We start from the raw sequence: 26,733 nt of genomic DNA on the forward strand, positions 1-26,733 counted from the left end.
ATCCACCCAGCGTTGCCTAGCTAGTCAATTTCAGAGCTAGGCCCCCAACGTATTTCTTCTGAGCCCCATTCCCACGATCTCTGGCCTACAGCAGGCAAACAGTCACACAGGTGGCCCCGCTTAGCACTCAAGATGCTATGACTAAACCAACAGGAAGCATCCCTGTTTTCATCTCTGCTCTCCCCTGAGCTCAGGGAGCAGGGCCTTCTCCTCCTTAGATGGTCATACTGGTCTGTTTCTTCCTCTTCCCTCTCTTTCCTGCATGATGAGTCACCCAGTAATAACAGTCTCAGTGAATAGGTTAGTGTTTAAAACCAGCAGGACAGATTTCAGGGTGAAAAGTCCACGCACGCAGGTGAACCATAGGTACCTGGTTTGGAATGACGGCAGCATTCGTCTGACGTCTCTGCTTGGTTCCTACCTATTTTTCCTTCAGCTGGTCACACTCACCTTCACAAACCCTGAAATGTCCTTTCTGTGGGGTGAGGATGTGACACTTCAGTTTCAGGTTAAAACAACCCGGTGGAAACTCAGAGCTGAGTACTTGCTTCTCTGACTGAGCTTCTGGACAGAACCTGTAGACACCTTCCCCTGAATTAATGCACCCAGTGGGCCTAGGCCACTTGATCTCTTTTGGTTCTGTGACATGTATTCTACTCTCGATTATTTTCTGTGACTCTTGCTGTAGCTTTTGTTCTGGCTTCTCTAGGACCTGTCAATAACCCCTGCTCTTTCTTTTCTCAGTTTGCATCATACCCCCTGGCTTCCCTTAGTTCTAGTCACCTCTGCAATGAGGTGGGCTTGTGGGTGTCAGTTTCTTCATCTGTAAATGGGCGTAGCCTACCGTATTGTGGGAATAAAGAGCCAACGTTGAAAGTATCTGTCATCATTTGAACAGTAAATGGAATTTTTCCCCCTTTTGCCATTCAAGAAAGTTGAAGTTAAGAAGTCGAATCACTGCCACAGGATGTGATAGATCCTGCGGTTCTCAACCAGGGGTGATTTTGCCCCCCAAGAGACACCTAGCAATGTCTGCAGACATTTCTGGTTGTCACAGTTGGAGGGCAGGTGCTACCAGCATGTAGTAGGTGGAACCCGGTGGTGCTGCCACACATCCTACACTGCATAGGACAGCTTCTCCCAGCAAAGAATCATTTAACCCCAAACGTCAATAGTGCCGGATCCCTATCATAGATGATAAACTGAATGTATATGTCCTTGGGTTGAAAGACATCTATGAGTACTGCTTTGACCTCTGTAATATTAATATCACTATATATCAATAATAAAACTGATAAAAATAATAAAATCCATATTAATGTCAATATTCATGTAATAACAAAAACTTTATTAAGCACTTACTATAGATCAGGCAAATGTATCAACGGGTTTAATCATCAGAATACCCCTTTGAAAGAGTTACATTTTTTTTTTTTTCTTAAAACAACACAAATTTATTATCTTATAGTTCTGTAGGTTAGAAGTCAGACACAGGTCTCAGTGGACTAAAATCAAGGTGTCAGCTAAGCTGCATTCCTTTCTGGAGGCTTTAAGGGAAAATTCATTTCCGTACCTTTTCCAATTTCTAGCAGCTGCCCTTTTGCCATTCAAGAAAGTTGAAGTTAAGAAGTTGAATCACTGCCACAGGATGTGATAGATCCTGCGGTTCTCAACCGGAAAAAAACATGGTCTTTCCTCCTCCATCTTTAGAGCCTGCGACACTGCATCTCTGACCATTCTTCCTCTGACTCCGTTCTCCTGCCCCCCTCACTCCAAGGAGTGAATGCATTGGACCTACTCAGATAGTCCAGGATAATGTCCTTATAGTTCCATCTGCAACCTTAATTCGCCCTTTGCCATATAACCTACCATATTCACAGGTTCCAGGGATTATACTGCTAATCAGGAAAATCATTTCATCTTTAAAGAGTTCCTTTTATCGTTCTTAGTTTACGTCTGATGAAAACAAGGCTCAGAGAGATTAGGTCCCGGTCATATTTACTGGAATATGTACCCTGACTTTAAATATCACTGGAATCCACCTCTCATTCTATAATATTCTATCGTCTTTCACTTCTTGGTGTGACTAGGAAGACGTTTGGGACAAAGTGCTCGGCAGGAGGCAGCCAAGGACTTCCCAGGAGCCTGTTAGAAGTGCCAGCTGAGGAGCGATTTGGACAGTCAGAGTAATCACACCCACGCTTACTCAGTGGTGAAGTCTGGCCTCTGCGCCTGGATTTCCCTCCTGTCAAGGACTGGGAGGGACTCCCCCACCGACCAATGTGGGGATGCGTCGGAGATCCCTGCGTTTCTGTATGAAGTCTAACAAGAGGGTGTTTCTCCTGGCAGCTCCTGTCAGGGCTCAGAAAGAGTGAAGAAAGGGTGGAAACAACTTGAGATAGAAAAGAGCCTGTTATCAAAGAGTCTCTCCTTTCTTTCTCTGGTGAGGGAGCTGGGCCTCTGAGGCCCCTGATAGTGGTGGCAGACACAGTCCGTGGTGGGCATTTTGGCTCATTAATAAAAAGGAGATGGGAGGTGGTACAGGGAGAGGTCCTGAGGTCTTCCAGTGCTTTCCTCCCAAAAGTCGTGACTCCCTAACTAGCCATTCATGGGGAGGAAAATCTGGTTGAATGTCGTTTTGCATGGGAGGACTTGCTGTGGCCAGAGGGGTCACGGGTGCCTCAGCAGCCTCTGTTCATTGTGCACAGGACTCTGGCCATCTGGACCACCCAGGGGCCATGTTTTCCTAAGGAGGGCAGGATGAAGGAGAGGGGCTTGACACCGCAGTCCCAGGGTAATTACCAGATGGCAAAATGCTTTTTTCATTGGATGATTCAGAATAACCGAGCCGCCCCAGGAAAGCTAATCTGATTTTATCTTTAGCGTCCAGCTTTTCCCTTTCCAAGATGTACCCTTTTCTTTTCCATGACGGGCAGCAGCGAAGCCTGCCTCTGAAGGGCTGAAAGAAATTGTTTCAGAGCCACTGACAGAGTGGGTGGGTCAACGCCCGCCCCCTTCTCTGCTGTGGCCGGCAAGTTTCAGGTTGCATGTGCACTCCCAGAGGGGCTGCACCTCCGCCAGGTACAAGGGTGGGAGGAACACAGGTCCCGGGGGGAAGCGCACCTTGGCCACCCACCAGCTGGGTGACTGTGGACAAGTTCTCAGAACTTTGCAAAATGGGGATGATAATTCCTACTTTATAGGGTTAAATAAAACCATACGTTTCATGTTGTCCCAGAGGTCTCTTAGGCTGTCTTCATTTCTTTTCATTCTTTTTTCTTTATTCTATTCTGCGGCAGTGAATTCCACCATTCTGTCTTCCAGGTCACTTATCCGTTCTTCTGCCTCAGTTATTCTGCTATTGATTCCTTCCAGTGTATTTTTCATTTCAGTTATTGTATTGTTCATCTCTGTTTGTTTGTTCTTTAAGTCTTCTAGGTGTTTGTTCTTTAATTCTTCTGGATCTTTGTTAAACATTTCTTGCATCTTCTCGATCTTTGCCTCCATTCTTTTTCTGAGGTCCTGGATCATCTTCACTATCATTATTCTGAATTCTTTTTCTAGAAGGTTGCCTATCTCCTTTCATTTAGTTGTTTTTCTGGGGTTTTACCTTGTTCCTTCATCTAGTACATAGACCTCTGCCTTTTCATCTTTCTATCTTTCTGTGAATGTGGTTTTTGTTCCACAGGCTTCAGGATTGTAGTTCTCTATTACCATATGACCCAGCAATCCCACTACTGGGCATATACCCAGAGGAAACCATAATTCAGAAAGACACATGCACCCCAATGTTCATTGCAGCACTATTTACAATAGCCAGGTCATGGAAGCAACCTACATGCCCATTGACAGATGAATGGATAAAGAAGATGTGGTACATATATACAATGGAATATCACTCAGCCATAAAAAGGAAGGAAATTGGGTCATTTGTAGAGCCGTGGATGGATCTAGAGACTGTCATACAGAATGAAGTAAGTCAGAAAGAAAAAAAAATCGTATATTAACGGATATATGTGGAACCTAGAAAAATGGTACAGATAAACTGGTTTGCAGGGCAGAAGTTGAGACACAGATGTAGAGAACAAACGTATGGACACCAAGGGGGGAAAGTGGCAGGGGTGGGGTGGTGGTGTGATGAATTGGGAGATTGGGATTGACATGTATACACTAATATGTATTAAATGGATAACTAATAAGAACCTGCTGTATAAAAAAATAAATAAAATTCAAAAGCAAAACAAACAAACAAACAGAAACCATATGTGATGTGCTCCGGTCAACTCTCAATAGATGTTAACTTCTCTTCCATTCTGATACTCCACTGGCCTTGTTCACAAACCATCTAACACTTTCCTGATGTGAAACGTCGAACATAAAGGGTATTAGAATGCGGCAATTTCTAAAAAGGAATGAACCCATTTCTGAGCACGTCAGAATAGGTGTGTGTGCACGTGTGTATGCCATGATGCTTGCGCTTTCTGCTCTCCAATAACCTCCAGCTTCTTTTCTGCCTCGAGGTCCACTGCCCTTTTGCCCACCCCGCCGCCCCGCCTGCCAGAATTGGGTTAAGTGAAGGAAATGGATGTGACAGTGCCCCAAGTATCTTTTTACTTGTAGGAACGTCTGAATAAAGGTTTTATGTTCTTTTTAAAATAGTCTTCCTTTAAAGCTTTTGTTTTGCTCAGCCTTGGGATCGCTGCCATTCCTGCTCCTCTGTGTAAAAAATTAGAAAATAGGGCACAGACCTAGGTATTAGGGAGATTTGACAGCGAAGAGCATCGCGCTCTGGTTCTCCTTCTTCCCCCGCCCCCGCGCACACGCCCATTCCCAGCAGCGGAGTCTTTGACCAGCAGAGGGCAGCAAAGCATAAGGGATCAGAGTCTCCGGGACCCAGCCCGGTCCCGCCTTAGTTCCATCTATGGGGCCCCGGTGGGCCCTGAAACCAGCGGACTTGGGTCTAACCCTTTTGCTTTGACCTCTGATTCCCTTCTTACTCATACTTACCTGATGGGTAAATTTTTCAGGCGGCAGACAGGTGGAAGGAACATATACTTTAGAGCAAGACAGAGGTGTTAGTCCTGACTGCATTAATTTCTTGATCTGTAAATAGGAGATAACAATAATAGCTACCATTTGTGGAGTGCTTATTCTATGCCGGACTGTAAGCTTTTCCTGGAGGAGAAGATAATACTTGAGCCGAATCTCTGATTGAGTAAGAATAAACTGATTTCAGCCAATTATTCGCGAAAATGGATGGAGAAATAAGGTTACAGTTATTGCCTGGAGTCCATCAAACCCCCCACTTATATTTTAAAAATACAACATTATTAAAGAAAGAAATCAAGCTCCCATAATTTCACTCCTCTGATTTAAACCTATGTTATTACTGTTTTTTTTACATAGTATTATTGGTTGTCATGCATCTTTATACAAATTTCTATTTAATTGCAAGCACAATGCTTACTACGTTTTGCATTTCTAAAATTTAATCTTTCAACATGTGAAATGAAGCATGGGTGAGGAAAGTCATGGGCTCTGAATCACTCTGTCCTGGCTGAAAGTCTTGACTCTGCTCCTTACGAAAGCAGTGAACTTGGCTGTGTTATACAACTTCTCTGTGCCTCAATTTTCTCGCCTGTAAAATACAGCTAATAATATTAACTACCTCACAGAGTTGTTGTAGAAAGTAAATAACTTAATACACGTTAAGCAGTGGCTCTCAACCGGGAGTGATTTTGCCTCCTGGGTGATATCTGGCAATGTCAGGAGGCATTTTTGGTTGTCACAACTGGGCTGTGGGAGGGTGTTACAGCCATCCAGTGGGTAGAGGCTAAAGATGCTGCTCAGTTTTTACAGTGCACAGGACCATCTTCTACAACACAGAATCATCTGGCCCCAAATGTCACTAGTGCCAAGGTTGAGAAATCCTGCTGCAGATCGCGAGAACAGTGTCTGGCACGTAGGAAGAAATTACTAGATTTTAGTTATTATTATTTCCTAAACCTTTCAAAGTCTGTCACCTGACATTCAAGGATGAGTATGATCGGAGCCAACCTTTCTACACTGCTCTCCGGTTTCTCCCGTGTACAAACCACAAACTCAAGCCAGATGGTCTACTCAGTGTCCCCTGACTCTGTTGTGCCCACCCTGAGCCTGGCTCTCCGTCCCTCTACCTGGACCCCGTTTCTCCTCACTATGGCAATTCCTATACCTCCTTCCAGATCTGTCTTCCTATGAAAGCCCCAAAGAGATTTTTCACACTTGGGAACCCGTATGGCCCTTTGTTGCAACCATTCCGATGACGGCTACGTGCATTTCCTTCTGCGTGTGAAGTCCTGGGCCACTTCGGATGGAGTTTACTCTGTGCCAGGCACTGTGCAAAGTCCTGGGCCCACCACACTTAAGAAGATACAGTCCTGAATCGGGAGATTGGGATTGACATATATACACTAATATGTATAAAATGGATAACTGATAAGAATCTGCTGTATAAAAAATAAATAAAATTCAAAAATTCAAAAAAAAAAAGATATAGTCCTATTTGCAGGGAGTGTTCACATGATCTAGTATATTGTAGGTGCTCATTAAGCACCTGACAGAGCCTATGAGGTGTAATGGAATTAATTTCGGAGTCTGGCCCACTTGGGAGGGGTTAAATCTAGGCTCTGACCTCATTAGCTGTGTGACCCGGTTTAAATGACTGATCATTAGACTCTCACCTTGATAATGGGCGTGATAAAAGGTATTTCAGTGTGGAGTGTGTGGATTGAGGACTTAGTCATGGCTTAAAAGTGTTCATTCTTTTCCATCTTTGTTGGTGGGTTTGATTTATAACTGTCCATCTATCTTCCTGTCCAAGGGCATTCCCTCATCTGCCCCCCACCACCTCCATGAGAGCCAGCTTCCTTCTAGCAAACTTTCATCCCCTGACTCAGGTTGCTGCTCAGCTGTTCTGTTTAGGTTGCTTGTCCCTGGTGTTGAGCCAGGGCTACGGCTCTTAAGTAAAATTCCAGGAAAAGTGAAGCCCTCAATGGAGCTGCACTTGGCTGAGTCTGTGTGTTCCCTGCTCCTTCTCTTCTGTGGATCCAAAGCACATTCTGATTCTGAGGAGATTCCTTCTGGGTTGTGTCCACACAGTTGGGGGTAGAAAGAACACACCCCCATCGGGGAGATTCTTAATGTATAGCACAGATCACATGTGTTTTGACTTAACGGCATCTATCGTCTGCTTTGCAGAGTCAAAAAATATGCAAATGTTTTTGGTTAAGCTGTTCCTTAGGTTTTGCATTTGCAAGACGGAGGGCTCAGTGAGAGAGGACTGAAAGGAACAAGATGGTGACAGCCAGAGGTGAGGATGCTTTTACATCTGATCATGGCATGGATGTTTATTGGGTGGGTCCAGGGAAGTCACTCACCCTCTCTGGGCTTCTCAAGGTAGTTTAGTATAGACATTGGAGTTAGGCTGACCTGTGTCTGCTGTGTGACTATGGTCAAGTTACTTAACCTCTCTGAGCCTCAGTTCCCTCCTATGTAAAATGGAGATAGTGGCAACACGAACAACAACAGCTTCAGTTCCCTCCTGTGTAAAATGGAGATAGTGGCAACATGAACAACAACAACAGAATTGTGGGGATTAACTGAGATCAAGCTCAGAGAATTTTCGAGTAGCACCATAGACGCTGTGGGGGTCCCATCCATCCATCCCATCCTACCCTGGAGATGCTGGAACACTGACAGGTTCCTGTGTATTTCTTCCTGAGGGTGGTCTCTGGTGTTGGGAAGGTGCTCAGTTCATATGTGTGACAAGCTGGGAGTGCCAAGGATTTAATGCTCCAGGAGTGACCCCAACCAGGGTGGGGCAGGGGTTGGTGAATAAGTTCCCCAGCCTCCTTACCCCTCAATGGGACAATCCCAAGATGTCTCACTTTCTCATTCCCTTGCGATGTTCCCGGGGAATCACACCCCCAATGAACCATGCATCCAAATCCTTGTCTCAGGCTCTGCTTTTGGGGAAACCATAGGCCAGAGATACCTATGCCACATGCCTGCTGTTGGTGTTAAAATGTGAAAGCACTTTGAAAATAATCTCCACAGGTAAGTATTAATTCCATTTCTATGGAGGGAACATGCTGCTGTTATTTTTCAGTCAGTGACCATTACAGAGAAATTTCTATGTGATCTGCAACAGGCTGGTTGCAGCAGGTGAGATAACTGTAGCGTGGGTCCCTTTTTGAGGCCTAACCTGGACACTGCTGGGCATTGCAGGTGTGGAGGTTATGGCTGAACCCCAAGAGTGCTTGGGATACATGATTATTTTGACTTTTTTGATCAAAAATCCACCTCTGATAGTACATATAAATTTGTTTTTGTTATATGGAGGGCAAAACGGTCAGACACAAGTTACTTTCAGAAAACAGGAAAGATGAATGTGGCAACATGGTTATTCATATAGAATGTAGCTGATTAACGATGGCCACAAGTTCTTCTCCCATTGAGGGGTGGGATCTCTTCCCCTCCCCTTGGACTTACGTTGGCCATTCTGACTTGGAACCCACAGAATGTGCAGAAATGGTGCTGTGTGACTTCAGAGGCTAGGTTAGAAGGAGGCATGCAGCTTCTGAATGGGTCTTTTGGAATCCTTGCTCTTAGTCACTCCCTCTTGCAACCCTCAGAACCCATCCTCCAGGATGAGAGAACCTCAAGCCACATGGAGAAGCCACATGGGGATGCTCTGGTTGATTGTCCTAGCTGAGTTCTCAGCCTACTGCCAGCCACAGGAGTGAGATATTTTGGGCATCAGCCCTATTGAACTTTCAGACGACTCTAGCCCCAGTCAAATTCTGACTGCTATATAAACGAGATCTCAGCCAGAACCCCCAGATGAGCTCCTCCTACATTCTGCAGTCACAAAATCATGAACATGGTAAAACGGTTGCTTTGAGCCCCTGAGTTTTGGGATAATTTGTCATGCAACATAGATAACCAGATGGGGAAGAATGGATTAAAGAGTGGAATGACACTACAGGAACATTTAATTTATGTTCATTAAAGCATGTATTTTGTGTGCGTGTGAGAGAGAGAGAGAGAAATTTAAAGAGTGTGGACAATTCCACTTTTCATTCTATCAATGAGCATATGACATGGAGTGAGAGTGACATGGGTGCTATGAGTCTTCTGACTCAACTTTTGGTGAGTTGGTCTCCCATCTTGCCATACTGGCTGTGATTCTGTCATTCAAAGTTGTATATTTCTACACATCACGGTCCCTAAAAGCAAGTTGTCTTTCATCTGGTGCTCAAATAAGGACACAATACTATGTTCTTGAGCTAGAGGAAATATAGTGGTGTCATATTTCCTGGGACATGATATACTAATTTGGAGGACATGACGTCCTCCAAAGGGATTTCCAATATGAAATTTTAGCCTCATGATCTGAGTTCAGAGGTTGCCCTTGGCTTAGATATGGACCAACTGGATTTATTTCTTTGTACCCACCACAATACTAAAATAGTGTCTTCACAGAGCAGAAGTTTGATAAATATTGGCTGATAAAATGACTTTTGGATCCTAGGAAGATCTCATGAAGCATATTCATAGTGAAAGTGTTGGTTCATTGCCAATATTCCCACTATTGTTAATTGTAATAGGGAATTTGAAGTTTCTTCCATTCTAATGACTGTCACTTGAACCAGGATTTTTCTATACTAGAGAAAACTTTGACCATTGCCAGGAATATCTGCCAAAGATAGGGAAATATCAATAGCATGGAGTGGTAGGATTGTGTAGAATTCAACTAAGATATTTATTGTCATCTTCTAAGGTAGGACCTGGGATACAGGTGTCGTCTTGACTCTCACAGGCCAGGGTGAACAGTTTGATTAGGAAGGCAGACAGAGAACAAGTATTTTCAAATGTGATGAGTCTTATCCAAAGTGGTGCTATGGTAGCATAGAGCATGAGATTTAACTTAATCTAGGTGGTAAAGGAAAGCTGCTCTGAAGAAGTGACCCTGAAGGATGCGAAGATATTGGCTAGGTGAGGGGAAATAGGAAAATGTGTTCCAGGCAGGGAGCAGCACGTGTGCAGTTTACACCAAGGGATGGCCAGCCTTTTCTGCAAAAGGCCAAAGAATAAGTATTTTAGGCCTTATGGTCTCCATCGTAGCTGCCCTGCCATTGTAGCATGAAAACAGCCATGGAAAACTTGTAAAAAATTGGGTGTGGCTGTGTTCCAATAAAACTTTATTTGCAAAAACAGGTGGTAGGCCAGATTTGACCCAAGGGCCATAGTTAATGAACCCCTGATATAACCCTGTGAAGCAAGTAATAGCACTTCCATTTTACAGATGAGGCTTCATAGCACAAAACTGGTAAGCAGCAGACTTGAAGTTTAAGTTCAGTTCACTATGACCCCAAAACCTCTGTTCTTTCAATCATAGTATGTATCTCCTTTCTAAAACATCTTCCCAAAGGTTTCATCAGAGCAGCAGAGCTATATAACTGTTGATCACCAAAATGCCTGGTACACTGTGCGCCCATGCTGACCGTAGTGGCTTGATGAGGAATGGCTAAATGATCAGTGTTATGTACTCTTCAGGCCCTATACAGATTATTCAACGTGTATTTATCTTGCAATACATATTATTTTCCTTCATTGGTAGTGGCTAATTTTAGGTCTATTGTGGTTTGCTGCCCTATCAATAAATCACACAATCGAGTCATTGCCCCAAGAGTTCTGAGAATCAAGTGTTTCCTCTGGCACAGCTCTTTATCTGATGTTACTACTCTTATGAAAGCACTTTCGGAAGTCTTGGTATTTATAGGCATCTTGTTCCTCTGGCGGATGTCTGGGAAAGGTCAGGATGAGCAGGGCTGGCATTGTTGGAGTCCTTTGTTCCACGTTAATCATCTACTTTGATGTTGCTCTCTATGGAGTTGTAAGCATGCTATTTCATATGGCTAAGGTTACCTGGTTTATAGCATTTTAAAATTGATTTTTATACATGTTTCGACGGTTCTCCTTAGGAGCACGCAGCTCTTTGGATATTAAGTTATAAATGTTTCAACATGCATCTCTGGGGTTGAGTGAATGGGGGAGCGTTTGGATAGGAGTTGTCAATGCTCTGCTAGGACTTCCTGCTTCAACTGGAGGGTGGACCAAGGAACCGTGAATGTCACTTCGGCCCCAGATCCTTGGGGCCAGGATGGTGGTCCAGTCAGTTTTGAGGTTATCTAGGCACTTCTCTGTCTCTCTGAGTTCCTTCCTTCCTTCCTTCCTTCGACAAATATTTATTTGACCCAGGTGCATCTGGCACTGGGCAAGGTTACTGAGCAAAGAAGAAGGTCTTGTCCTCATGGAGCTTAGAGTCTAGTTGAGGAGACTGTTGCCAAATAATCACATCAACGAATAAATATCTGCAAACTGAGATGAGTCCTTTCAAATAAAGGAACGTGGTACTGGAAAGCAGCCTGTCTCAGACTGGGTGGCCAGGGAAGTTTCCCTGAGGAGGAGATGCTTAGGCTGGGATCTAATGAGTGAATAAGAAGTAAAAGCTAGATGAAGGTGGGACTCTAGAACATTCCAGAAAGAAGCAAGAGCATGAACAAAGACTCCATGCGACACACCAAAAGGAGGCCAGCAGGCTTAATGCATGTCTCCCTGATCACAGGGAGAGTTACCCCTCTCTGAGTGACCACTGGAAGGCCAGCCTCTTTGCTCCTACCGTTGGGTGCTGGGCAAAGATGCTGTAAAACCAGATGAGACTGTGCTGGTCCCATTCATCCACTCATTATGTTCTTGCTCACACTTCCAGACTGGATTTGACATTATCCATGAGAAGTTTGTGAAACACTCTTCTACCTGGTAGGGCCTGGGACCCAGAGTCTCTGCTGATGGAGTGTTTCCTAGGAGCTTGGGCTGGGCATGGGGATGGGCTGGGGGATGCGGTGCCCACAGGTAGTTTCAATGTGGCCTCTGATGGACTGTTCAAGCCCACCTTCAGTTTGCAGGGGCTGGGAGGGAATTGAGGAAGACTGACAAGAACACAGTTTTAAGGCAAAGGGTGGGAGGCCAGGACAGCTAAAATTCAACGAACTTTAGAGAGGGCGGCTGCATCCATGTTTTAGAGGACACTTTTTGTCCTTGGCAGGGGTTGGGGTTGGGAGAAGTGGGGAAATATTAATCAACTGTGAAAGCTAGACTTTGATTAAAATCAAACTTTTCTTGGAAGAAAACAGCTTCAGCAATCCATCTCTTCTTTTCAGTCCCTCTTGGCTCTATCCATCAAAGCTTATCAATAATCTATTCCCACCAAGAGTTCTAGGTCCACGATTCAGCTGATCAGGCCCCACTAGCAGCTCCCTTCCTGGTGGAGTTGATTATCGTGTCATGTGATTCCATGATGGTTCCACCTGCAGCAGCCCCTTTATTCTCTTTTACATCACTAAGACGTCAAAGATGTGTGGATTTGTACTTTCTACGTTTTTGTCCTTTCGCATCTGAGTTACAGTTGTTGAAACACTGGCTGGGCTCTGTTTCTGTCCTCTTTCTCAGACAGAGGCTTTTTCAACCTGGTTTTTTTAAAAAAAAATACACATGAAAGTATCTTGCTCAATGCCTGGAACGTCGTCAGTGTTCAGTGAATATCAGTTTGCTTTATTCCTGGAGCTGGGTTGGCTCTCTCTCATTCCCTGTGCTTCCCCTGTGGACCTTTCTCCCTTCTCCTCTGATGGTCATCACTTCTCCCATCCAGCTCATCTTCCACAAGCATTCATATTGGCCTGTGCTCTCCACTAGGCTAGTGGCCCACACCAACAGTAAAGCCTAGAGATGGAAGGAATCTTAGGTATCACACAGCTCCGCCTCCTTTATCCGAGATGGGGAATCCAAGGCCTAAGGAAGACGAGGCACTTGGCGAAGTTTGCACGTTTGGTGCGTGGCAGAGCCAGCCGAGCACTTCCATCTCTGTGCTGCTTCTGTTCCAGATGTAACTTTGTCCTGTCTATTAGTCTGCTTGCTTGGTTTTTCCTTCAGTGGATCTAGATAAGGTGACCCTTCCTACTGCTGACCCAGTTGTGTATATGAGCTGGTTTCATGGCCTACCCTTTGCCTTCTCCGCTTTCCCTTTCCTACTTCTTCCTCTCTTTCTTCCCCTTTCATCTTCCTCTTCCTTGTCCTTTTTTTTTGTACAGCAACTTTTGGGCAGGAATCCATAAGACACCATGCATGTCACCGTCGGGTGGACAGAGAACAAAATACAATCCCTGCCCTAAAGGAGCTTGAGGATCCCAGGGAAAAATAGCACCAACAGCAACATGAATAAAAATAACAAAACAGGTCCTAGTTGCTACTATTGATAGAGCACTTTTTGGTGGCAGTCACTGAGCTTAGGGCTTTGGATGCATAAATTCATTTAAACTTGACCACAATCCTGCGAGGTGGGGACTATTATTTCCCCACTTTACAGATGAGGAATTTGAGATTAAAAAAAGTTAAGGAACTTTCCCCAGGTCAAGGTCACATAGAAAGGAAGTGGTGGCAAAAAGATATGTACATGAGAGAGTGAGGGAAGGACGGGTAGAGTCTGCAACCGTGTCACATCCCGGGGCCGTTCTGCAAGTCGGCAAGTGGACTCTTCACGCTCCAAGCAACGTAAAGAGAGAGAGAGAGAGAGAGAGGGAGAGAGAGAAAGAGAGAGAAGAAAAATGAAGCTCCAGAGAGACTCAGCTGGGCTTGAGGAATGCTCTCCTCTTCACCAGCTTTGTAGAGAGGACTTACAGTGATTCTTTGCAGGGCAGCATTTGGGAATTGTAGCCATTTATAATTCTGGTGATTGATTAGGGTGAATTTGAACAGGATTAATTAATCGGCCTTAGGAATTGGCCCCTGTGGGTTGGTGGCAAGTCCGTGGGAGGTGTGTGGAGGCCTCTAGGTCAGGGGTCACCGTCCCTGTGACTCAGATCGCTCCCAGGATGTAGAACCCCTCCTGGAGCTCCAATCCCCTTGGTCAGATCCTGTGGCCACCATGGTAACACAGCCATTGCCACCTTCCAGGATTCCTTTCAGCTTCTCATGGTCCTCCCCACAGCCTTGTGCTATGGTAGAGATCCCTGACTCTCCTCTGTGTTTCCCCTCCAGCCCTGCCCAGCCAGGCCATTCTGAGAAGCTTGCTTTGGAACTGGAAGACACACGGCATCTTTTTCCAATAGAGTAAGGCTGTCTATACGTGAGCCAAAAATTGTACATCTTGGAGCTTTATAGGATTAAATATGTTTTTGGCAAACACTTTCAATACAAAGAGAGGTTGGAATAGAGGCAGCCTAACAAGGCTTTAGGTTTCTATCGTGTTCCCTTCCTGCAGAATGAGTGATCATTTCAAGATGTGTCATTTTGTTCAGTTCATCTTTAAGGAACAAAGATCACTATTATTCATAAACAAGCAGGATTAGAAACAACCATTACAATCAAGACACATGTATATTGGGAAGTGCCCTTTCTTTCTTCCTTGATTTTCTTATCTCTACATGCTCAGAGGCCATAATGAAGGCTGTTCTTGGTCTTCTTTCATTACATACAAATAGGGCTAACACATTTTGGCATCTGTACCCTGTTTACAACCAAACATTCTTGTCCAGCCCCTTCATGCTGCTGTGTGGTTTCTGCTGGGCTGCCTTTGGGTGATGAAATCAGGAGGTATGATGAGGGGTGGGAGGGAGGGAGGGAGAGGGTTGTTTTGTTTCCTTGGGTGGTGCTTCTCTTTGGGCAATTTATCATACAGCCGTTCTCTTCAAGTTCACATTGCAGGGTTTAAAGTGATACACAGCACTTCCCCTCATGCGGAATGAGAAAGATGTGACCAGTGTGCTCAGTGAAGTGAGCAGCCAGGGTCCGAGGTGGGCCTGTCCAGGCTGGGAGATCATGGAACGCATAGGTTAGTGTGCAGTCACCCTCCCCTTGGGACCCCACAGCAAGATCCGGCAAAGTGCCCCAGACTGGTGGAGACTAAGCCCACAAGAGAAGGGCCTGGGAGGAAGTAAATCTCAGACAATTATCCTTTTTTAAAAAAAAATTTAAACTGATAATCATTCTCTCTTCTGCATGTTATACTTTTCCTCCTGGATCTTTCTCATTAGCATTTAATTACACTCAGATTTCTCTGCCCTTTAAAAAAAAGTAAGCCTCCTTCCACCTTCCATCCCCTTGTAGTCATTCTGCATCTCTCTCCCTTCACAGTCAAACTTGGAATAGTTCTCTAACTGGCTCTCGACATTTTCCCACTCTCATTCCTTCCGCTGTTATTCCAGTCTGCCTCCGCTCCTAACTGCCTGCCCTAGTTGGTCTGTCCAAGGTCATTAGCCCAAGAGTTTTCCTCTGAGTCCTAAACTTACCAGACTCCTCAGTCCTATTACACGCTGCTGCCCACAAGTTCCTTTGGAAGCGTTCTCTTCCTCTGCCATCCCTGTTACCAGCTCCCTCTGCCTTCTCATCCGCTTTGTGACAAAGGCAGTCTCCTTTGATGGCTCATCTTGGTCTTGCTAACGTACACCTCAAGGATGGGTATTGTTTCAGGCTTTGTTTTGGTCCTCTTCTGTTTGTACACACTCACCTTGGTAGACCCCATCTCCTCTGATGGCTGTGTTTGCCAGCTCTCTGTTGCAGATTCACATAGCCCATATTTCTCTGCTAAGACTCAGACCTGTATGTCTAAGTTGCTTCCAAAAAACCTCATTGGCTCATGGGAAATTCCAGTTCAAAATCTCCAAAATGATGCTCACCTCCCCCCCCAATTATTCTACTTTTCCCATATTATGATTTTCTTTAAAGTTCCCTGAAAAGAATTTGTTTTTGTTTTATAAAATTTTTATTGGAGCATAGTTGATTTACTAACATAGTTGATTTACTAACATGTTGTGTTAGTTTCAGGTATACAACAAAGTGAATCAGTTATGCATATACATATATCCACTCTTTTTAAGATTCTTTTATTATCTATAGCAGCAAATGCCATTCCTGTTTTTCAGTTTCCCCAAGTAGAAATCTGAATCAATCTGTGGACTCTCCCCTTCCCCACACACTTTCTCAACAAGTCCTGTTAATTTTACTTTTTAGTATATCTAAAATCTAAACATTTCTTCCCATCTGTACTGCTCCTATTCCAGGTGAGGCCATAATTATCTTTCTCTTGAATTAGAATGCCTCCTATTGGGTTTCCCAGTCTCTTCATATAGAAACAATGGCGATCTTTCCAGAATGGAAATCTGATCATGTTACTGGTGGAATAAAGCTCAAGCTCCTTATCATGACTTGCAAAGCCCTTTATAATGCGACCCCTTTTTGTCTTTCCAGTTTTACTCGTCACCACTTCTGCCTCCCCCTGTACTATGGAGTAGTACTGAACATCTTTAATTTCCTTACACAGGTTTCTGACTTCACTTCCAAAACTTTGAACATGCTGGTCCCAGGAATATTTTGCCTTCCTCTCCCCTGGCTAATTCCTATCCATTCTTCAGTATTACACTTGGAGGACTCTGCTTATGTGTGTCCTTTCCTCAGGGAAGCCTGGCCTATACCCCCAGGGAGCCCAAATTCCTCTCTTCTTGTCTATGGGGTACATTGCTACTGGGATCTGGTTACATCTCCCTGTATCCATGCCCTGAAGGGGTGTCCTCTCACATTGGCTCCACCCTTGGTCATGCAACTTGCTTTGGCCAATGAGATAAAAGCAAATGTCACACAAGTAGAGACTTGAAAAGTGCTTGCACTTTGGAGTTTGTTCTCTTGCTACTACATGATAGGCCTTACCAGTTTGTTGCCTGATGTGGGAAGCACAGCCCAGCCATCCCTGTCACCCTAGATGACAGTTCCTTAACCATCAGACCTGTGAGAGGCTACTTGGGACCATATTCTTTCTGCCTGGGATGCTCTTTTCCCCACATTTCTCGTGAAGTGCTATTCATCCCTCTGGGGTCAGCCTAAATGTCACTTTCCTGGAGAGACCTTGCCTGATACCCCTCCTAAACCAGGTCCCCTTGGCATAAGCTCTCATCAGACCCTTTACTTTTCTTTTACTGCACGTACTTTGACTTTTATTTAATATGTTTGTGTGATTATTGGTTTAACCAGTGGAAAACTCCACAAGGGCACTGAACAGATCTCAGCCCATAGCTCATTGCAGACCCTCAGGTATTTGTTGAATGGATGAATGAATGAGTAGTTAATGCCCAGGGTGAGGGGCTTTGTGGTTGGAAGGGAGGTCATGGGAGAGATGGTGAACAGTTTTGCATTTCATGCTGACTTGGTTTCTGCAGTCACCCCGTTGTGTATATTGTCACTTGCCTGCATGTTTCTTGACTTTTACAACCAGAGGTCACATCTAAGGTGGATGGTCAGCAATTCTAGTTGTCATGATTTTTAGGACTCAGAGTCTCCCAATACAGTTTGATAGCCTGTTTTCCGGTGCTTTAGTGCAGTTGGAGTCATGGCATTCAAACTTTTTCCATCTGAGATGTAGGAAGGCAGCCTAGTGTGGCAGAAAATACTGGGGGCAAAGGAATCAGAAGGCAGGAGTTGGGGGTCGCATCTCTGAAAATCACCAACTGTGTGACCTTGGGCAAATTCTCAACATCTCTGAACCTCAGTTTCCTCATTTGTGAAACTATTGTTGTAGGGATTAAATGTAATAATGTGAAATATGAAACATAGTTCAGTGATGCACGCATCTTGTCCATTATCTTTTCTCTCACTTTGCTGTTTTTAGCTTATTTCTTCTTTTTTGGTTTTTCTTGCTAACAGTAGGCGCATGATAAATATTAGTGCAGTGATTGAATGGGGAATCTGGAGGACTAATAATTTCTTGCTTACCATCTTCTTCTCAATAATGGAAAGTTTAGTACATAGCACATAACCTGTGGGGAACATATCTTGGTCTTCCTTGCTCTTTAATCTGTTTCTCAGCAGGAGTTCAGCCATTCACTTTGGACATAGATTTTCTATAATCTATACATTTGCTACGTGCTAGACCTATGGCATTAACCTATACAGTCCTGTTCTTGCTGGAGTTGACAAAGCCAAGGAGATTACCTTCTATCTTTCTTGGCAGCACATCCTTCATTTCTAAAAGAGAAATGATGCTACTTAAAATAAGAATTCTAGTTGGCTAAATTTAAGAGTCTGAGGAAAACAAGTCAAATTCAAGAAAATCATCTGGCTCTCAGCCCAAGGCTTTTATGTTGGAATATAAATTGAATACTAAGTCTTTTGCTTTTAAGTTTTTGCCTCTCAGTGTCTTGTTTCCTTGGAACAATCACATCCTCGTCCAACAACCACTTCAATGGCCCCTGGATCATAGGGATGGAGCTTTGAGCCAGTTTCAGGGAGATGATGATGGTGAGTCTCTGCCCTCATGACAGTTCTCTCCCAAGTTGCTTCTTGCCTGTCTTAAACCTCTCTGAAGGCAGGGAGGCCTTGGACAGTAAGCGAGCTGTATGATGGAAGCAACGTCAAGAACTTGGGAAACATGTGGAGACAGAAACTCTATCTCTTTTCTGGACCAGGAAGTGGGTCTGGAGGGAAATTTATGGTCTTGAGGGCGTCCACAGATGGTGGAGGGTGGGAGTCTTGAGACCTGAGGAGACAATGTGTCCTCTCCTGGTCTAGTGACTTAATGGTAAACATTCCACTTATAGAACATTTTATCTGGAAGATTCTGGTTAGATTCTATGCACAGAAAGATGACTATTTCTATGATCATTTTGACTTTGGTTTTCTTACCACTCGTCACACCAGTGATTGCTCATATAAAGTTAGTCTTTCTGATGGATTTGAAAGCTCCCTGTGGGAGTGGAGACCAGGCCTATTTTGTTTATAGCTATATGCCCAGCTCTTAGCACAGGGCACGTGGAGGAGTGGTTGCTGAATTGTTGAATGATTTAACAAATCACCAGTTTTTTCTGTGTACATCATCACCTTTAAGGTAAGAGAATAATAATGCTGTAAAACAAATATATAGAAGAAAGAAAAAAGAGAAAAATAAAGAGTGATCCAAATTTTATTTTATTTAAAAAAAATTTTATTTTATATTGGAGTATAGGCGATTAACAATGCTGTGTTAGTTTCAGGTGTACAGCAAAGTGATTCAGTTATACATATACATGTATCTAAAAGAAAGATCCAAATTTTAAAACCAAGACTGCAAACCACACAATGGATTGATTATTTATTCAATGAATATTTATTAAACACTATGCTCTAGGGCATTAATGACCCCCATGTTTCACTCCTCTCTGTAACTACTCCTTTGCCACTTTCCTCTTTGTCTTTGCATTTCCTCTCATTTAAAAGGCAGAGATTATTTCCTTACCTCTTGAATCTGGGCTCAGCCATGTGACTTGCTTTGATTCAAAGTATGAGAGAGAAATGCCTGTGTTCCTGTTCTGCGCCTTGTTCTCAGGAAGGCTTGCAGTTCCCCAGTTTGCTTTTCTTTTCTGTCATTGTCATTTTATTCTGTCCTTGCTATGAGAAGGCCATTTGCCTTGGTTGGCCACTGGTCCTCGAGGAGGAGACAGCTGTGGAGGGGGTCTGCCCCAACAAACTCAACCTAGAGGGGAGCCCCCAGCCTGGCTTATAGATAAGTGTGTATATGAGTGAGTCCAGCTGAGATCAGCTGAACCCAATTCAGCCCACACCTCTGTGAGCTTAATAATGAATATTGTATTAAGGCAATGCATTTTATGGTGCTTTGTTATGCATCATTTTTGAAGCAGTAGCTAAGTTTATACAAGCTAAGTTGATACACCTGAAACTAACACAACATTGTTAATCACCTATACTCCAGTATAAAATAAAAATAAAAAAAAAATTTGGATCACTCTTTATTTTTATCTTTTTTCTTTCTTCTATATATTTGTTACTCTATGCCAGGTACTCTGACAGAGATGTGTAGCTACTTATGTCAACATGACTTCATTGGTTGTTCCAGGGAACTTTTGCCTGGGAAACACAAGTCTACAAAAACTTTACTGTTGGCTTCTGGAAATTCCTACAGATCAGTTTATGAGACAACAGCCTGCTCACCTGGGCAAACAATTTACTTATCAAACATAAATTTGTTGTGTGCAGTGTCCACCATTCCTAAACTATTACATCATGAGCTTTGCCCAATCCTAATCAATTTCTCTGCTGTGAAAGACCCACCTTAAACCACTGTTTAAGCTCTGACTCCAAAGCCCTGTAAATATTTTATCTCATTTCCGACTTCAGTCTTCAGAGACACTTAAAACTCTGTCGAGAAGTTGTTCTCTACTGTAGTAAGTTCTAATGAATTTGGCTTTGTTGGATAACAGGTTATCTAGTGATATTTTGGGATGCCCAATATTGCTTGGTGTTTGTGAGATTAGCCTCAATTTTTATTCTTTGTAGATTTCTTTATTTCCCTCCCCTGCTTTGATGCTTGTAGGATTTTCTTCAGTCTTATAATTCGAAAAAATTTCCAGGATTTAGATTTTTATTAACTTTTTGCCTGGCCAGTGATGAGTCTCTTCAACCTGGACCTTCATTCAGCTCAGAAAAGTGGTTTTCAGTTTTCTTTGATTGTTCCTTCTAGAACTAGAAGTCTCACCTGGGTTCCACTTGAAACATACAGAAGTGCGGAGGTTCTTCCCCAGTTTCCCTAATGAGATTCACCTGGAAAGGGGGCCCTGGGCATGTGTGTTTTTAAACAGCTCCATGATTCTGATGTTCTAGGGTTGAAAACCAATGCTCTGGAAGACGGATTCTCACCTTGTTGCTATTAGAAACAGCTGAGAGAGCTTTAAAAACTACTAGTGCCTGAGCCTTCCTCAAAGGATGGGCTTCAGGATTGAACATTTTTAAAAACATTTCTCAGGCAATTCTGATATTCTAAGGCAGTGAACCAATGGTCAGTAGGGCAGGAAAAAAGTCCTTTCCCATTTCTGTTGTTCCATATTGCTAAAAATCTTGCTGATGAACTACAATCTTGTGCTTTGAAATCAGAATTCGGTTGGAGCTCCTGTAGTCAACTCTTCATTATCTTGAAGGAGATTTATCCATTTGTATCTTAACCTTGGTTAAAATTCAGTAGAGATCCGGGATAAATCCTATCTTTGTGAGTCAAACATAGATGTGTTTGAATCCTAAATTTGGGTTTTCCATCACTATATTACTTAAAAACTTACCCCTGGCATGGACCAGACTAAGTGTTTTGATCTCTTCCCGTGTCACGTCATCAGCCTTGGTCTTTGCTCACTTTGCTCTTTCCACCTTTTGGTTTCTTTACATTGCTGAACTGGCTGAGCTTTTTTACCTTCTTGGGTTGTTCACACATCCTGTTCTCTTTCTTCACCTGTCTAGTTCTAGAATCTGATTCATTTGAACCGTCAAATTTGAGACTCACTGGTGTATCTCACTTGATTCTTAGAATAACCCTGAAAGGTAGATATTGTGGTTCCCATTTTACAGATGAAAAACCTGAGGCCAAGAGAAATAATTAACTTGAATAATGTCCACCAAACAAAATGTGGCAGAGCTTGTGTTTCTGATATACACCATCACCTTGCCTGTGAGCAGGGAGCCTGAATCTCCTCCCTGCTCTGATGCTTCTTGGCTGCATCTCCTGGGATCTTAATTTCTTCAGCTGTATAATAAGTTGGTTGAACCAGATGATCTGCAAGAGTCTAAAATCTGTAATTTTAATGCAAGCCTGTTTTACATACGTTCATTTTTGAAGAGCAGAATCTGCTGAACTTGGGGAAAGGATTTAAAGGTTTGGAATTAGTAGAAGGAGAATCATGCCTCAAATGGACAGCATTTCCTTTGCTTTGCATTACCAATTGTGGTATTTCTTGCTGACTAATAGCCAGCATCTGCCTATTAAGTGGAATTATGATTTCCTTTCTCCTTTCTCCTAAGTGACAGTAGGAGATAAAGTCACCCCATGGGGAGGATAAGGGATTTCATTTTGGAAACATGAGAGAATTCCAACTAACAGTAAAAAGTTGTCAGCAAAAACATAAAGGGAGATGAAATAAGATGTGTCCTTGTTTGAGCTTTCTTATTTTGAGATGATTTCTTTGGGAGGAGAGAAATGTATTCACAGCATAAATAAGAGCCTTCCTGTTAAAAAAAATCAGCGAAATTTTCTTTATCCTATTAGGGTTATTAGTGATTTCACACATACGAATTGTTCTGAGCCACAGTAGTGGAGAGGAGGAATAGGACGGGCAGCTCAGAACAGTAGATGTTGTTATGTTATAGTTGGACAGGACCTTAGACTATAAATTCCTTTTATGGTCAAGAAAATGAGGTCCAGAGGGAGTTGTCCAAGGTTACCTACTGTGTGGCAGCCTAGACTAGAACCCAGGACTCAGCCCTGGTGCCCACCCACTGCAGCAGTGTTTCCCAAAGTGTACAGGATTTGCCATCAATGTTATGTAAATAGTCAAAATGATACATAGTTGAATTCTTTTTAATATTTAGGTCTTTTTTCCCCAACTCTAAAATAAATGATAGTAGTTTTTCAATTATTGTAGTGCTACAAAGTTTTCTTTGAAATTGATGTACTTAGAATACAATCATGAGCAAATTAAAAAATGAAATAGTAGTACAGTTGGTTCACAGATATGCAACAATTATTAAGGTAAAAAGAATGTCTGAGGTTTAGGAAATGCTGTACCATTTGCTAAGTAATCCACAAGCCCTTGATGTTTATTCTGTGCTTCATGATTGAAGAAGGAGCCATACACTTAATCGTAAAATTATATTTGGCTCAGGTAAGGTGTTTGGTCTCTCTTTATTCCTTTCTTAGTGTGCTAAGGCAGGAATCAGCCTGGCCTATGATTATAGCTCAGGCAGTTTAGGCTACGTTGCGCTGCAGGAACAAATTACCTAAAAATTTCAGTGACTCATAGTCACCATTTTATTTTTGGCTTGTCTTGTATTTCCATTGTTGATCTGGCTTTGGCGTTTCACTCGGAGACCCAGACTAAAGAGCAGTCCCTAGCAGAGCTATTGCTGGTACCTTGGCAGAAGGAAGAGAGGGCAGGAGAACCAGAAGATTCTGTTCAGAAGTGGCACATGTCACATCACTTTCACTCTTATTTCATTGGCCCAAATAAGTTCTGTCTGCACGGAAGATGCCATTGGGGTGGGTATAATCCTCTGATGGGATAGGCCCAGTGGGGAAGAAGTGGGGATTGTGACAGTCATATAATCTGCCACTAGTTAATTAATATTAATAAACCATTGTGTGAAGAACACATGTCAATCGCTGAGAGCTATTTGTAACTGCCTTATATACTGGGATCCTTCAAGAGTGGTGAAATATCTGATGTTACTATTTCTTCCATGTGTAATTCTTCATGGGGTCACATCATCCCTCAGGGCAATTGGGTCCTTCTCTGTTGGCTTTTAAGGCTTTTCCAGACATGGTGGAACGTTGAGGGGTGATAGGTGCCTTAATGTGATTTTTCTATCTTTACAAAATTGGGATGGAGAAGAACAAGGATAGCACGGCTAGTACGTACTTCTACAGAGTAGGTGTCAGTTACTTTGACCTGTGTTGACTCAGCAAAGTTTTGGGTTTGCACTGCTGGACTATGTAGCCTTTTTTTTTTTCTCCCTCTTAGCTGCCTACCAGCTATACAAGGGTGACTAAGCCATGATGTGTGATTTAACTAAACCTGGCTTCCTGTGACAGTCAACTAATAAACATATCATTTGAAGTCTATAAGAAGCCAACGTCTCTTCCCCCTTCCCACTCACTGGCAAATTTCTGGAGAACAGAATCCCTCCTTTTGTGCTTCTATTAGCATGGGCACTGGTTAGAGATTCTCTAAGCTAAGACAAGAGGGATTTCTTTCTTTCTCACCCAGAATAAGTTGCACAGGTCTCGTCTCTTAAATACAAAGGGGGAGAGGCAGGCACTCTTAGAGTCCAACTTGCCCATCACTCTTGGCTTTAGATTCCTAGAACAACTTAAAAAAATATCATATCTGCTGAATAGAGTAGAATTGAGAGTATTTACTTCTTTTACCCATTTGTTGAAAAAATTAAACAATAAAGATTTGTATAGATAACTAATAAGGACCTACTGTATAGCACAGGGAACTCTACTCAATACTCTAATGGCCTATATGGGAAAATAACCTAAAAAAGAGTGGATATATGTAGATGCATAACTGATTCACTTTGCTGTACACCTGAAACTAACACAACATTGTAAATCAACTATACCCCAATAAAAATTAAAAAAAAAAAAAAGATTTGTGGAGATAAATGGTGAATGTCCTCCTCTGCTTTCCTGTTCCTTCCCCTTCCTCGATTCATCTTATTACCCAGGGCTACATAATCTTCATAGTATACAGTATATTATTTTGTCTGCACTTGAGTTTCCTTTGAAATTATCATCTCTATTCAAGTGGCAGTTGTGAACTTAGAGGTGGGAGAGTCCTGGGTATGCTCTTCAGAAATGCCACAACTAAACTTTCCTTGGGGAGGGCCTGGAAGATGCTCCAGCTATTGACCAAACTGGAAACGAAATTTCTACTCCCTCAAGTGAGTTCTCACTCTAAAAAGAGGCCCTCAAATATAGAACTTCTTCTGATCCTTTGTGGGAGGAGGCAAGTTTCTACTCCAACAGATGGGTCTTGTGACTTTGTCTCTCTTTTGTCTTGCCAATCTTCCAATCTGGAAGGATTCTCCCTGTTACTACTTCTGAGCATTGAAAATTTCCTACTTCTTCAAGGGCTAGTGTATTAGTTACCCAATGCTGTGTAACAAATTACCCTAAAGTGTAGCAGCTTAAACAACAAATATTTATTATCTCATGGTTTCTTTGGGTTGGGAATTTGGGAGTGGCTTAGCTGTGTTGTTCTGGCTCAGAGTCTCTCAAGTAGTCAAGATGCAGCAGGGGCTGCAATCATTTGAGGGCTTGACTAGGGCCAAAGAATTCCCTTCTGAGATGACTCCTTCACATGCTATCATCATGTGGCCTCACCAGAGGGCTGTTTGAGTGTCCTCATGACAAGGTAGTTGGCTTTTCCCAGAGTGAGTGATCTAAGAGAGACCAGAGTACAGAACCCTCAATGTCCTTTATGACCTAGGCTTGAAAGTCACACTCCATCATTTCCTCTGTGTCCTATTGCCTATCCAAGTCAGCCCTATTCAAGGTGGGAGGGGGCTACAATGGGCATAAAAACCAGGAGGCAGGAATCATTGTTGGCCATCTTGGGGGCTGGTTGCCATATCAAGTTCAGGTCCTATTTCTTCCATTTAACCTAATTATCAAGTTCCCACCTAAAAATATTCTCTTCTCTGGACTTCCTTAGTACTTTCTCTCTGAACCACTAATATGGATATATCAGATTCTGCTTTGAATTGTTCTTTGATGAGGTGTTTTAGACTCAAATGCTTTAGATTGTGATGTGGCTGGTGTTCAGAGCAGCTGCTTATGATTGCCTGGGGTGGGGAGAATGGGGGGGGATGGACAATGAGACCCTTAGGTTCTCTGGAGTCAGTCCCCACTCCACTGGCCAAGCCCTTGAAATGGGCTGCATGTATTTGGAGGAAGGGGTGCACTCTAGGAATTCATACAAAGGTGGGCTATGGGCTAGGAGAAAGCTCTAGCATGGGGTTCTTAGCAAAGCTTTATAAGGGGAATATATAAATGAATGGAAAATTTGTCCCAGCATCTGGTAGAATTCTGTGAGGATTCAGTGCTATTTTGGTATTTCCTACCGGTTTTAGATTTCAGAGTGGCTCTTCTTCTAGAGATAATTTCTGGTCTTGATGCAAAAGAAGTGCCCTCATCACTCTGCCTGTGGGTGGATAGATGAGGCTGGCTTTGGGAGCTGGGTTTTATTAATTTGGTGCCATTCCTGCTACATTCTAGGACGTTCTGTGGGTTTTGAAGGTAGAAAGCTGCTCTGGGCAGGAGCTGTCCAGACTTGGGTAGAACAGAGGAGGACCTGGGCACAGGTCTGTGGAGGGACAGACAACCAGGGAGCGGACACTTGGACAGAAAGGCACTTCTGTGGAAATGCACCTCCAGAAACCTGGGTCTCCATCCCTCTCTCTTTTCCCTCTGAGGGTCAAGGGAGATGGCTGAAGAGGGCACTTGGGGCGGGAAACCAGGCTGGGAAGGAGGCCCTGGGGATGAGAATCCAGGGGCTCCTACCTTAGCATGGGAGATTTAATTGCTTGCAAGGCTGTTTCATTAATGAACGAGACATGCACTGACCATGCGTCAAATCACCTCCATCTTTATATGGGTTCAAGCTGGGCCTTTCTGGAATGTATGTGTCTCCAGGGGATTGCAACTCTTAAACAATTGTGACGTTGGCAGTTTTAACTGAGCTGACACTGCAGTTCTTAAAAACCAGAGTCTGTCGCTCTCCGCGGTGAGCGGGTCCTGCCTGGCCAGGCAGAGGAGCTTAGAGTAGCCATGGGAGCTGGCGTGGGGGTGAGGGAGGCGCTGCTGTGCTCAGGTAGAGGAGGCTGTCAGTGCTTGGCCCAAGAATGCCTTCCTAGAGCCTGGCGTACAGCGTGAAGCAAGTCAGAGAGAGAGAAACAGATACTGTACGCTAACGCATATATATGGAATCTAAAAAAAAAAAAAGATCATGAAGAACCTAGGGGCAAGAATGGGAATAAAGATGCAGACCTACTAGAGAATGGACTTGAGGACACGGGGAGGGGGAAGGGTAAGCTGTGACAAAG

Source organism: Balaenoptera acutorostrata, chromosome 17 (assembly GCF_949987535.1).
Source record: "Balaenoptera acutorostrata chromosome 17, mBalAcu1.1, whole genome shotgun sequence".
NCBI classification, from domain to species: Eukaryota; Metazoa; Chordata; class Mammalia; order Artiodactyla; family Balaenopteridae; genus Balaenoptera; species Balaenoptera acutorostrata.